The sequence below is a fragment of the Ictidomys tridecemlineatus genome, chromosome 10, assembly GCF_052094955.1.
Source record: "Ictidomys tridecemlineatus isolate mIctTri1 chromosome 10, mIctTri1.hap1, whole genome shotgun sequence".
NCBI classification, from domain to species: Eukaryota; Metazoa; Chordata; class Mammalia; order Rodentia; family Sciuridae; genus Ictidomys; species Ictidomys tridecemlineatus.
The window spans coordinates 113755359-113766221 of record NC_135486.1 but is presented as its reverse complement, the minus strand read 5'-3'; the positions used below and the strand labels follow the sequence as shown (position 1 = coordinate 113766221).

Genomic DNA, 10863 nt, shown 5'->3' with positions numbered 1-10863 from the left:
CAGGAAGATTGGATCAATTAGGAAAACGCTGAACTGCATAAATCCTTCCTATCTTTAAGAAATGATTGATGTCAATGTTTCTCAACTTTGTCTGAGAATAAGACAAACAGAGAGCTTTCAGAGTCAAACTCTAGGCAAGTGATTTTAGAATTTTGGAGATGACCCAAATACCTCGTATTTTTAAAATTATATGTTGATTTCAATGTTCAGAAAATAGTTGAGAAAAACGGTCACAAAATTTCCATAAGTTATGTTGAGGTAAACAGCACTTGACATCATCCAAACATGATTTTCCCAGTTCAGGATTGAATATGTAAAGCAGCCTTATCCTCATTTGAATTGTAATCGAGTTTATACTATGATAAAGTTCAAAAACACTGCACATAAGCATGTCAACTTACTCTCAATGGATTCTACCTGATCTTTAAACTCTTGTTTTTTATAAAGCCAAAGATATAGAGCTCCAAAACTGAAAAAGTCTAACATCCTAACATTGCACAAGTGTCTCAAAAGAGATTCTTTGAATAAGCAGATATTTTCTTTAAATAGGTTTCTCAACTAACTGTAACTACCCACAAGACCTTACTTTTTCATAAATTGTCCTGACCTATGTTTCCTTGCAAGGATGGAAAAAAAAGTTCTGCAGTAATCTGATGAGAGCAAGCTTCATGCTCATGAGAGCAAACCTCATGCCAATGCAGTCTCTGGGTCCATTTCCAAAAGGCATGTATAAGTAAAGATTGATGCTGTCCTTGTTCTTCTTACTGAACCTGATTCCACAATAGTAGATGAGAACAAGTTATTGAGACATAAATCTATGAAACCTACATAATTGTGGTTATCTCTAAAATATTCATAAGCAGCAAAACACAGGATTTTTTTGTGGAATGATCACTGAAATCCTTCTGTGACTTTGCTTATAAGAATTGAAACCTACAGAACTTTTTCATTCTCCTTACACTAGAGGAGCTCTCTGTCTTGTTAAGATGTGATGAATGCTATTTAAAAGAAAATATGTCTTTAAGTACTGAAATTATATTCAGGATTGTGATCCATACACACTCTGAAAAAAATAGAAAATGAGCATAGAAATGAAAAAAAGTGTGTTCCTGCCTTAACTCCCACTCCTGCATTTCATATTTTTATTGATGAAAAAGGATTAAATTCTCCCACTATAATTACTTTTCTTCTTTATACTCCGTTTTTCTGGATCTTCTTGTCTCCCTTCCTCCCTCTCTCCCTTCTTTTTCCCAATTCCTCTCTTCCTCTACCTCCTCCTCATTCATCTTTTTTCTCCTTCTCCTTCTGTCTCTGCCTCTCTCCCCATAGAATATTATCATTGTCTTCTGAGTCTGTTTCATCAGGTTACAAATAATTCCTGGAATGTTAAACCCAGGTTTAATTCAAATTGAGCCCTAGTTATTTGATTACTTTAAGGAGAAAGTGTTGATTTGGAGAAAGTGATAATGACATTGTGATTGTTTTTAAATGTATTCTTATATATTTGAGAATATTTGGCAAATTTATAGGTGATTGTGATTCAAAGTAACATGGAATATATTGAAGGGTGTGTGGTGTGTGGAGGGTCTGATGAGGTTGGTTGATATTTGTTTGGGCAGATGATGAGCAGATGCGGAAGCATTGAAAGCGTTTTCTAAACTACTGTCTGTAGATTATGCTTGCGTGTATGTCAAGAGTCCTCCATACCATACATCTTTGTAATTTTCCTCATCCTGGTCTAGTCCCTGATGCACCTTAAGCACTTAGTATCTTATCATGCCTCAGTGAATCAAAGAGATATGTAATCTCTGATTTTGTATCTGTGAAGTTCAAAAGTTGGAAGTGCTGAAATTGGAAAAACTGGCATTGAGGAACTCATAACCAACAATACAAGGTCACTCTAATCAAAAAGTGTAAAGTTAGGGGCCAAGAGAAGTCTTGGTCCCATGCCACCTGACCCCCAAGACACTACCCTAAAAACTTTCTCTATTTTGCTCTACAGTACAACAGGAAAACAGTAACTCTTTCTTTAGTGCAAACTGTGAGGTTAGATCCAAATTTTCAGAAGACCAAGGTCAAGACATATTTCAGTATAAATATCTCAGGTATTGGGGGCAGGTTACTTGGCTTTGAAAGAGTCACCAACTGTGGAGAGTATGAGAAGCTGGCTCAGAACACTCCAGAGACAAGACTCAGAGGATCTGAGCTCTCTCCATCCTCAGTGAGGCTGCTTAAACCATCTGGGTGTGTGTGTGGGGGGGTGGTTTCTCAGGACTTAACTTGTATTTAACAATTGTGCTCGAAGAACCAGGAAGCAATGTTTAATCAAGTGGAAGACAGAAGTGCTTCCTAAAGCTGGTAGAAAATTCAAGGAGCTAAAGTGAACAGGACAAAACCCCTAAAATGATTAAAAGGTAAGCACTTAAAATAAGAGAGTGGTCAAGTGGCAGAAAGGTACATTGATTACTGTTAAATAAAATAAAAAACAATTCAACATCAAATGAAATATAATAGTATTTCAGTCCTTAAATCTACACATTTATATAAAAATGTCCATACTGACATTTATCACATTAATAATAGATAGGGCTTATCTTGATGTTCTAGGGCTTTAAATGGCTAAGGTCATTTATTTTTTCTGATGCTTGTTTTGTAAAGATCAAATAATTACCACTTTGTAAAAGACTTCTTAAAATTTTCTTAAAAGAAGAAAATTTTAATATCACATGTATGTCATCTGCACTAAGAGACATCAGAATATGTGTGAAACAGCCTCTTAAGGGTGGATTTCTTTTCTCAGGAGCCCTTTACCCTTCAGGGTAGAACTTTTCAGGTTCTGGCCAGTACGTGAAGTTTTGATGAAGACTATATGTTGGTATAGCCACAATTGTGCCTTTAGGAATGAACACCCCATTGACTTCAACATCTTTTTTACAGACTCTCACAATTCTCTCAACAATTGGATATGATCTGAGAGTTTCATTCTCCACCATGTCCAGATACTTTATCTCAAATAGTACATCATATTTCACAGGTGCTTGGCAAGAAAAAAATTTTTGCAAATTAAGATTTGGAAATGACTTAAAGCTCTGTTGACACAGTACACTGATGTTTTCAGAGCTCCTCAAATAACTCATATTGGTAAAATTCCATAGCATTTACAAAGCATTTAATAACCATCATGATTTTAGAACAGCCCAATGGCACACTGAGATGCCCAGAGATTTGACCTCTCCAATCCCCTCCATGTGCCATTCACTCACCTTATTGAGCAAAGTCTCATCAATCTCCTGCTGAAGCTTCTTCTGGACATCTACTGGGTGGCCAGTAGATACATAGTAAATGAAAGAGTTGTGCTAGTTGTGTCATAGCCAGCCAAAAAAAAGATAACAGACTGGGCTGCAATCTCCAGATCAGATAGACCTAAAAGGAGAGAAAAGACAATTTAGTCTAAGTAGTTCCATGCACAATTTACCAATTACATGAACATAAATCAAAATGATGACCAAAATCTCATGAGATAAAACTGGAAGAGAAATTCATGATGTTCCTCATTTTGCCACCCCTCCCACCAACACAACTGGGTGATTTCAAGGGACAGTATGGATGTCAAACGAACACAGTGTTTTTCTAATGTGCGTTGAATAATCAAGAAAGTTATGTAGCTATAAATAGTGGGTAACACTAGAATGTATGTTGAAGAACCTTGAAAGCATTTGTAATACTGGAATCTCTGCAGGGAAAATAAAGACCATGATTGACAGAACTATACTGAGCCACAGAGAAATTTTTCTACAAAAACTGTGGCCCATGGTCCAGCAGCATCAACAGCTTCAAGAAGCTTATTAAAAACACAGAAGCTCAAACATTGCTCTAGAGCTACCAAATTGAAATCTGAACTTTCATGAGATTTGGTCAACTCTGTTCACAAAGTAGCCTAAGAATTATCAGGTAATAGAAGACCTGGGGCACCAGTCTTCAAAATTGATAATCTCAGGGTGGGCAGAAACTATACAGAGAAAAAACCCTGAAGAGTAGTGATTAATTGGATTCTAATGAGTGGTATTAAAATCACACAAGAAAGAATGTGTTGATACAGGGCATTAGGCAGAAATGCACTTGGTATCTTATCATAGGAAGATTGGGTTCAGTGAGTGGAATTAGCATTGCTTATAAATCTTGGGCTGAATGTCATCTTCCCTAGTACATGTCCCTTCTATTTGTTCAACTTCATAAACATCAAACAGCCTTTGTGATAGAAAGTGTTGTTTCTCTTAACTTATCTCCTGAAAATCACATTCAAGCATTCATCTCATTAATTGGAGAAATGAATAGGATTTGTTGATACTCGAATACCTGAAAGAAACATGGTATACACTCCAACATTATAATTCATAACAAAAAGTAATGCAAAATGAGTGTGAGAAAGATCTACATGGACTTCTAGCTTACAGAAGCTTTCTATGATGCTATTGTGGGAAAAGTCAAACCGAGTTTTCCCCACTACTGGCATAAACACAATGATACTGAAATGAAATTGGATTATAAACTTAAGTTACAACTGTTCAGTACAATCTGGTAGCCACTAACCATATGTGTCTACCTAAATTTAAATTGTAATGAATTAAATCTAAATAACAATAGAAAGTACACTTCTTCAGTAGCATTACCCACATGCCTAAAGCTCTGTAGCCACATGTCCAGTGCTTACTGTATGAACTATATATATATATATATATATATATATATATATATATATATATATATAGTACTTCATTCACCACAGAAAGTTGTAGTGGAAGCAGAGAGAGGAGTACTGTTTACACCATGCATATGGACTCACATAGAAATATTTACATTGCTCAGTCTGCACAAATATATTTTATTTTCCTATCTCTGTTCAGAGAAATGATCTAGAAAAAACTACAGTAGTAATGGTCACATACACTTCCATATTTTGGTTTCTAATAGCGTCTCTCACTTAAAGGAGCCAGGGCATCTGGATAAATGGGGGGTTCCAAGCCTGATCAGAGGAAATGGACAAGGAACCTAGAGTTTCTTGCACCAGAAAGCAAGAATGTTTTCTCAAAATAATATGAGAAAACATATGCAATACTGTATATGTTTCTATAATGTGGATATATATCATTATATAGGTATCAAAACTGATAGAATGTACCAACACAAGAACCCTCATGTTCACCTATGAACTTAGGCAAAAGATGACTTATCTGTGATGGTTCATTGATTATGGCAAATATATCATTTTGGTGACGGATGTTTGTAATGGGGGCAACATACGAATTTAGAAAAAAAATGGATATGGGCAATCTCTATGCCTTCTCCTCAGTTTTGTTATGAAACTAAAACTGCTGTTAAATATGGTCAATTTTAACAATCAAAATATAAGATGAGAAAGAGGAGAGAGAGGAAGAACAGAAGGAGGAAGGAGAAGTTGTTAAAAGATTTAAGCCCAAGAGAATTTGACCATCAAAATAAAAAATGATAGCAAAAGAATAAATGTATAGTATATAACATCATACTTAAATAAAGAAGAATGGAACTCTCTTACAATCTAATACCAACTCATATGTGTACAGTAGATGATAGAATGATAAAGGCAGCAGTTTGTAAACATCATAATTCAAATGCTTTCTATCAAAAATTATCCGTGTATGATAAAACTAGTTGGTGAAATTATTTTGAGAAACAGGATGCTTACCCATTGTCAGAGGTTTCCCCCACAACATTCTTATGAATTACATGGGAAAAGCTAATCATAGTATCAGATGAAGCTAGTGAACACATTTTCACCCAGTACTGACAGTGACCCTCACCACTATTGGGACAGTGCACCTCCTGATTGGATGTACAAATGCAAATATCCAGGCAGAGGTTCTGATTCAGTGCATTTGAATGAGGCTGCGAATCAGCATTTGTTCTGATGTAGATGGTAAAAATACAACTGACTAACTTCATGACTGAAATGCTTTCTCCTAGTTTCCCTTCAATTTTTGAGCTTTGTTACACCTGTATCATTCTAGACAGCACATTTGGTCACCATTTGCAATATCCAAATGTGTATCTTCCTGCAATTTGATGGAAATCTCTTTTCTCTAGAAAACATGTGTATTTTCAGGATAATTTGCTTACTCTGAATTTCCCTGCCAGTAGACAATGAAACATTCTTGGTTACCTTTGTAGGATTCCTTCTCTTGGGAATTCTGGGAATCAATCATTAACTCGAGAAAATCAATGCAGTGCTGGAAACAGAAGTGGAAATGGAAATGACTAAATCAGTCATAAATCAGAAGTAAATCTGGAATGTAGCATTTCTCATCCCTTCTTAGAGCATGGCTTCTTTAAGTCCAGAAGTCTGGCTGGGGTCGCACAACCCACCAGTGAACAAAACATGAATGTATAAACCATGAAGAACAGGATATTTTCCAGAAAGAAATCCAGCTATGGTGTCTAATATCTGTTGGTCTTTGCTCTTCCTAATGCTGGGTTTGTCTTCTTTTCCTGTCACACCTGGAAAAGAAAGGAAAGGAAAGAAAGGAAAGGAAGTGGTCCTGAACTTCAATTCTTTTAGTTTGCCTTAATTCTTCTTCAATGGCCACACTGAATACACTTAGTAGTTTCAAAGATGATTACTAGATTTTGTTAGTGTATCATCAAATTCTCCACGCATTAGGTACATGATTCAGGCAAAGCAGAAGGCAAAGTTGGGTTAGCATATCACCTTATTGGTCACTGAAGAGCATGGCCTGATTGTGGACAGGAAAAGACTCAGATTTAACATACCCATACTTCACCAGGTGCCCAATAGGACATTCCTTTGAAGAATGTGCCAACTAAGATGTAATGAGTTTGGAATTGTAATGATTGTTCACCAGTCTAAGATTTGGGGAATACTTTTTAACAGTAAAATCATTTTGAAAAAAAAATTTTATTTTGACAGTTTACTGAATGGGAGGGAAATGATAAGTTTTTTATTTGAATGATATTTCTTTCAAGACATAAAGTCATGTCTTTTATTGTGTCAAACATTGTCAATCTTACTCATTATCAGTTTGCCTTTTTAAAATTTGCTCTTCATTCTATCCAAAATATAAAAATTCTCCAGTGTAAATCTTAAAGTATTTCATCAACTTTAAAAAATGTACAGAGAGGGTCTGGGGAATGAAGCTCAGTGGTAACAGTATTTGCCTAGCATATATGAAGCCCTGGGTTCAATCCTAGGCACCACTTACAAAATTACATCTATATTTATATATGCACAAGTCAGATGTACACAGCAAATAAATGATCAGAAAGCGAACATTGTCATGTCATCACCACCAGGTTTTACCTTTTCTTTATTTTCTAGGCATTTTTGTTTCATCCTCACTACAGAATTTAAAACAAAATCCATAACACTTTTTTGCTGAGAGACACAGCCGAGTCTGTATGGCTCCTGGGCATTTTGCCAACAGTATTGATTGACAGGCGAGGCATTATCCGCCTCTGCCGCTACTTTTGCGTTCTCGTGCTATTTTTGGACTTCTTGCGCTATTTTGAGTTCTCATGGGGATTCCCCTGGTGTTCCCGTTGGTTGGCGAAGTGCAGGAGGAGGGATTTCCCGGGGAGGTATTTCTGGCTGGGGGTTCCTGCAGGAGCCTCGTGGCTTTTCGGGAGGATTCCCCAGGAGCGTGTGTGAGGTTTTTTCCTGCAGTTAAAAAATAAAGTTTGTTCCTGCTTCAGTGGCTCGTGATTTGTGCCCAGCCAGACTGCGGCTTTTGGCGGCCCGCACGGGGAACATCTGAGGCTTCTTCAGGGTAAGTGAAATTGCTTGCACCTAAGGGAAGGCAGGAGAATGGGTGACCATTTTAAAAAACAATATGTTCTTGCTTTTATTTGTTTTGTTTTTGTTTCAAGCTGCCTATCCCTAGAATTTTCTCAGGCAGACTGGGAAAAATGGTTGGCTCAAGGTTTGAAGTTGTTTGTCCCTGAGGAAGAGATAGAAATAGACCACAAATGTGCATGTCAAGAAAATAGGAAAATTGATACAATGATTTTTTGTTCCATTTTTGTTTCATTCTGTTTCGGTTTTGTTTTGTGTTATCTTATTGGGTTGCGTTATATTTGTAACAGATTAGAAATTAGTAAAAAAAAAACTGAAAGAGTGTTAAATAAATTGTTAGAGGTTCAAACCATGGAGAAAGACAATTTAGATCAAGCAAAAGAGAAGGTCTCTCAAGCTAGTCAAACAGAGGAAGAAAATTTAAAGAAAGAAAGCTTAGAGGAGAAACAGCTATTAGGGAAAAAGCTACAACAGGAGGCTGCTACTAACACCGTTCTACCACCAGAGGGTGTAATTCAACCAACAGCTCTACCTATGGAGATAGCTGAGTTGCCCTCAACCCCCTCAACCCCTGTAGTTGATAGATGGGATCCTGAGACAGGACCTCAAAGATTTGCATGCCCTGTACTTGAGCATGCAGGAGGGCAGCAAATTCACTGTGCATTAGAGTTCAGAACAGTGAAGCAGTTAAAGGAGGCTGTAACAACCTATGGTCCTCAAGCACCCTTCACTGTAAGCATGGTCGAATCCATTACCAACTTGGACATGACTCCAGCAGATTGGGATAGCGTGTGTAAATCTGTGCTAAATGGAGGACAATATTTGTTATGGAAGGTTGCCAATGAGGAATTTTGCAGGTAGACAGCTAGGCGAAATGCAGCAGCCGGTTACCCTCAAAGAAATCTAGATATGTTGTTAGGAAAAGGACCTTATGAGGGTCAACGGCAACAAATTGAATATGATCCTGGCATATATGCACAAATCACTGTAGATGCGGTTAGGGCATGGAAAACTTTACAGGGGCATGGAGATTTACAAGGTCAATTATCTAAGGTAATACAAGGAACTAATGAACCGTACGCTGAATTTGTAGATAGGCTTATTCAAGCAGCTTCCAGAATTTTGGGGGATACAGAACAAGCAATGCCATTTATAAAACAACTGGCTTATGACCAAGCAAATTGTTGCTGCAGAGAGGTCCTTAGACCATGGAGACATGAAGATTTAAACACATATATTAAATTATATAGAGACATTAATGAACAAGGACAAGTCTTGGCAGCAGTACAACAGGCTTTAGATGCCATGCCAAAAACATGCTACAATTGTGAACAAACAGGACATTTTAAAAGGAGTTGCCCCATAGGAGGAAGGTTTAACAAAGTTAGGTATCAAAGGAATAGAACACCAGATATTTGCCCACGATGCCGTAGAGGGAGATATTGGGCTAATGAATGCCGTTCTCAAACCACCATAGAGGGTACTCCATTATCAAAAAACAGACAAGGACCAGGTGGTTACCCACGATATCGTGGAGAAAGGCATCAGGCTCCATTGCTAAAAAACGGACAGGGGGGCCCAATGCTCCGGGGCCCACGACCACAAATGTACAGGGCACTGGAGGAACCCAGAAACACTATGGAGGAACCCAGCAACACCATCAGGGTAGTGCCCAGGACACACTATCCATCAGATCTCTCATCAGACGAACCAGAGGGAGCGCAGGGTTGGACATCTACGCCTCCGCCAGAGCAGTACTAACTCCAGAGATGGGAGTTCAAATCATTCCCACAGGAGTAAAAGGACCTCTTCCCCAAGGAACAGTAGGCTTATTGTTAGGACGCAGTTCTTCTACACTAAAAGGACTTATGATTAAGTCCCGGGGTAATTGATCCCGATTATGAAGGTGAAATAAAAATTATAGCTACTTCTCCAAAGGGTATATCAGTAATTTCACCAGGAGATAGAATAGCACAGTTATTAATAATATCCAGCCTACATGATAAATTTTCCAGTAGTACTATGGAAAGAGGTTCCAGGGGTTTAGGCTCCACAGGTGTAGATTGGGCTATGCTGTCTTTGAATTTAGATTCTCGCCCAATGCTAAAACTAAACATTCAAGGACATGAATTTAATGGGCTACTGGATACAGGTGCAGATCTTAGCATCATATCTCGTCAAGAATGGCCAAAACATTGGCCATTACAACAAGCCACTCAAACGCTTCGAGGCCTAGGAGTGGCAACTAATCCCCATAGAAGTGCAATGGTCTTAGATTGGAAGGATCCTGAAGGATGTGAAGGAACTATGCAGCCATATGTATTGGATCATCTTCCTATAAATTTATGGGGACGAGATGTCCTAGATCAATTAGGTTTGACATTAACAAATAACATCAATCCAAATATGCCCACTATTAGGGCTAGACAAGGTTTCAGGGAAGAAAAAAGATTAGGAGAACAAGGTATAGCAGCACCAATTCAAATAAATAAATGAATAAATAGACATGGACTGGGTTTTCAGAAGGGGTCACTGAGGCAATAAAAATTACTTGGAAATCAGAAAGACCAGTATAGGTTCCTCAGTGGCCCCTGACTAAAGAAAAGATACAAGCAGCCCATGACCTGGTCAAAAAACAATTAGCGGAGGGACATATACAACCTTCTGTATCTCCCTATAATACTCTCATTTTTGTCATTAAAAAGAAATCTGGTAAATGGAGATTATTACAAGATTTAAGAGCCATTAATAATGAGATAATTATTATGGGACCTGCTCAATCAGGGATTCCCCAATTGTCTGCTTTACCAAAAACCTGGTATGTTTTAGCTATAGATATTAAAGATTGTTTCTTTTCAATTCCAATTCATCCTGAGGATAGTCCATATTTTGCATTTACTATCCCTGCACTGAATCATGAAGGTCCTGATCAGAGATATGAATGGAAAGTGCTCCCTCAAGGGATGGCTAACAGCCCAAATATGTGTCAAATTTATGTTAATAAAGCAATCCAGCCACTT

At 37.7% G+C, this 10863-nt stretch overlaps 1 pseudogene across 1 annotated transcript; it reads right to left on the bottom strand.

Annotated features, from left to right (window-relative positions):
* Window positions 1-607: 607 nt before the first annotated feature.
* LOC144367657 (cytochrome P450 3A12-like) lies at window positions 608-7414 on the bottom strand (annotated as a pseudogene). The gene is made up of 5 exons (XR_013427184.1): window positions 7352-7414; window positions 6197-6263; window positions 3260-3423; window positions 2812-3037; window positions 608-770 (listed from the first exon to the last, which is right to left on the bottom strand). The product of XR_013427184.1 is annotated as a cytochrome P450 3A12-like (transcript).
* Between the last annotated feature and the right edge of the window lie 3449 nt (window positions 7415-10863).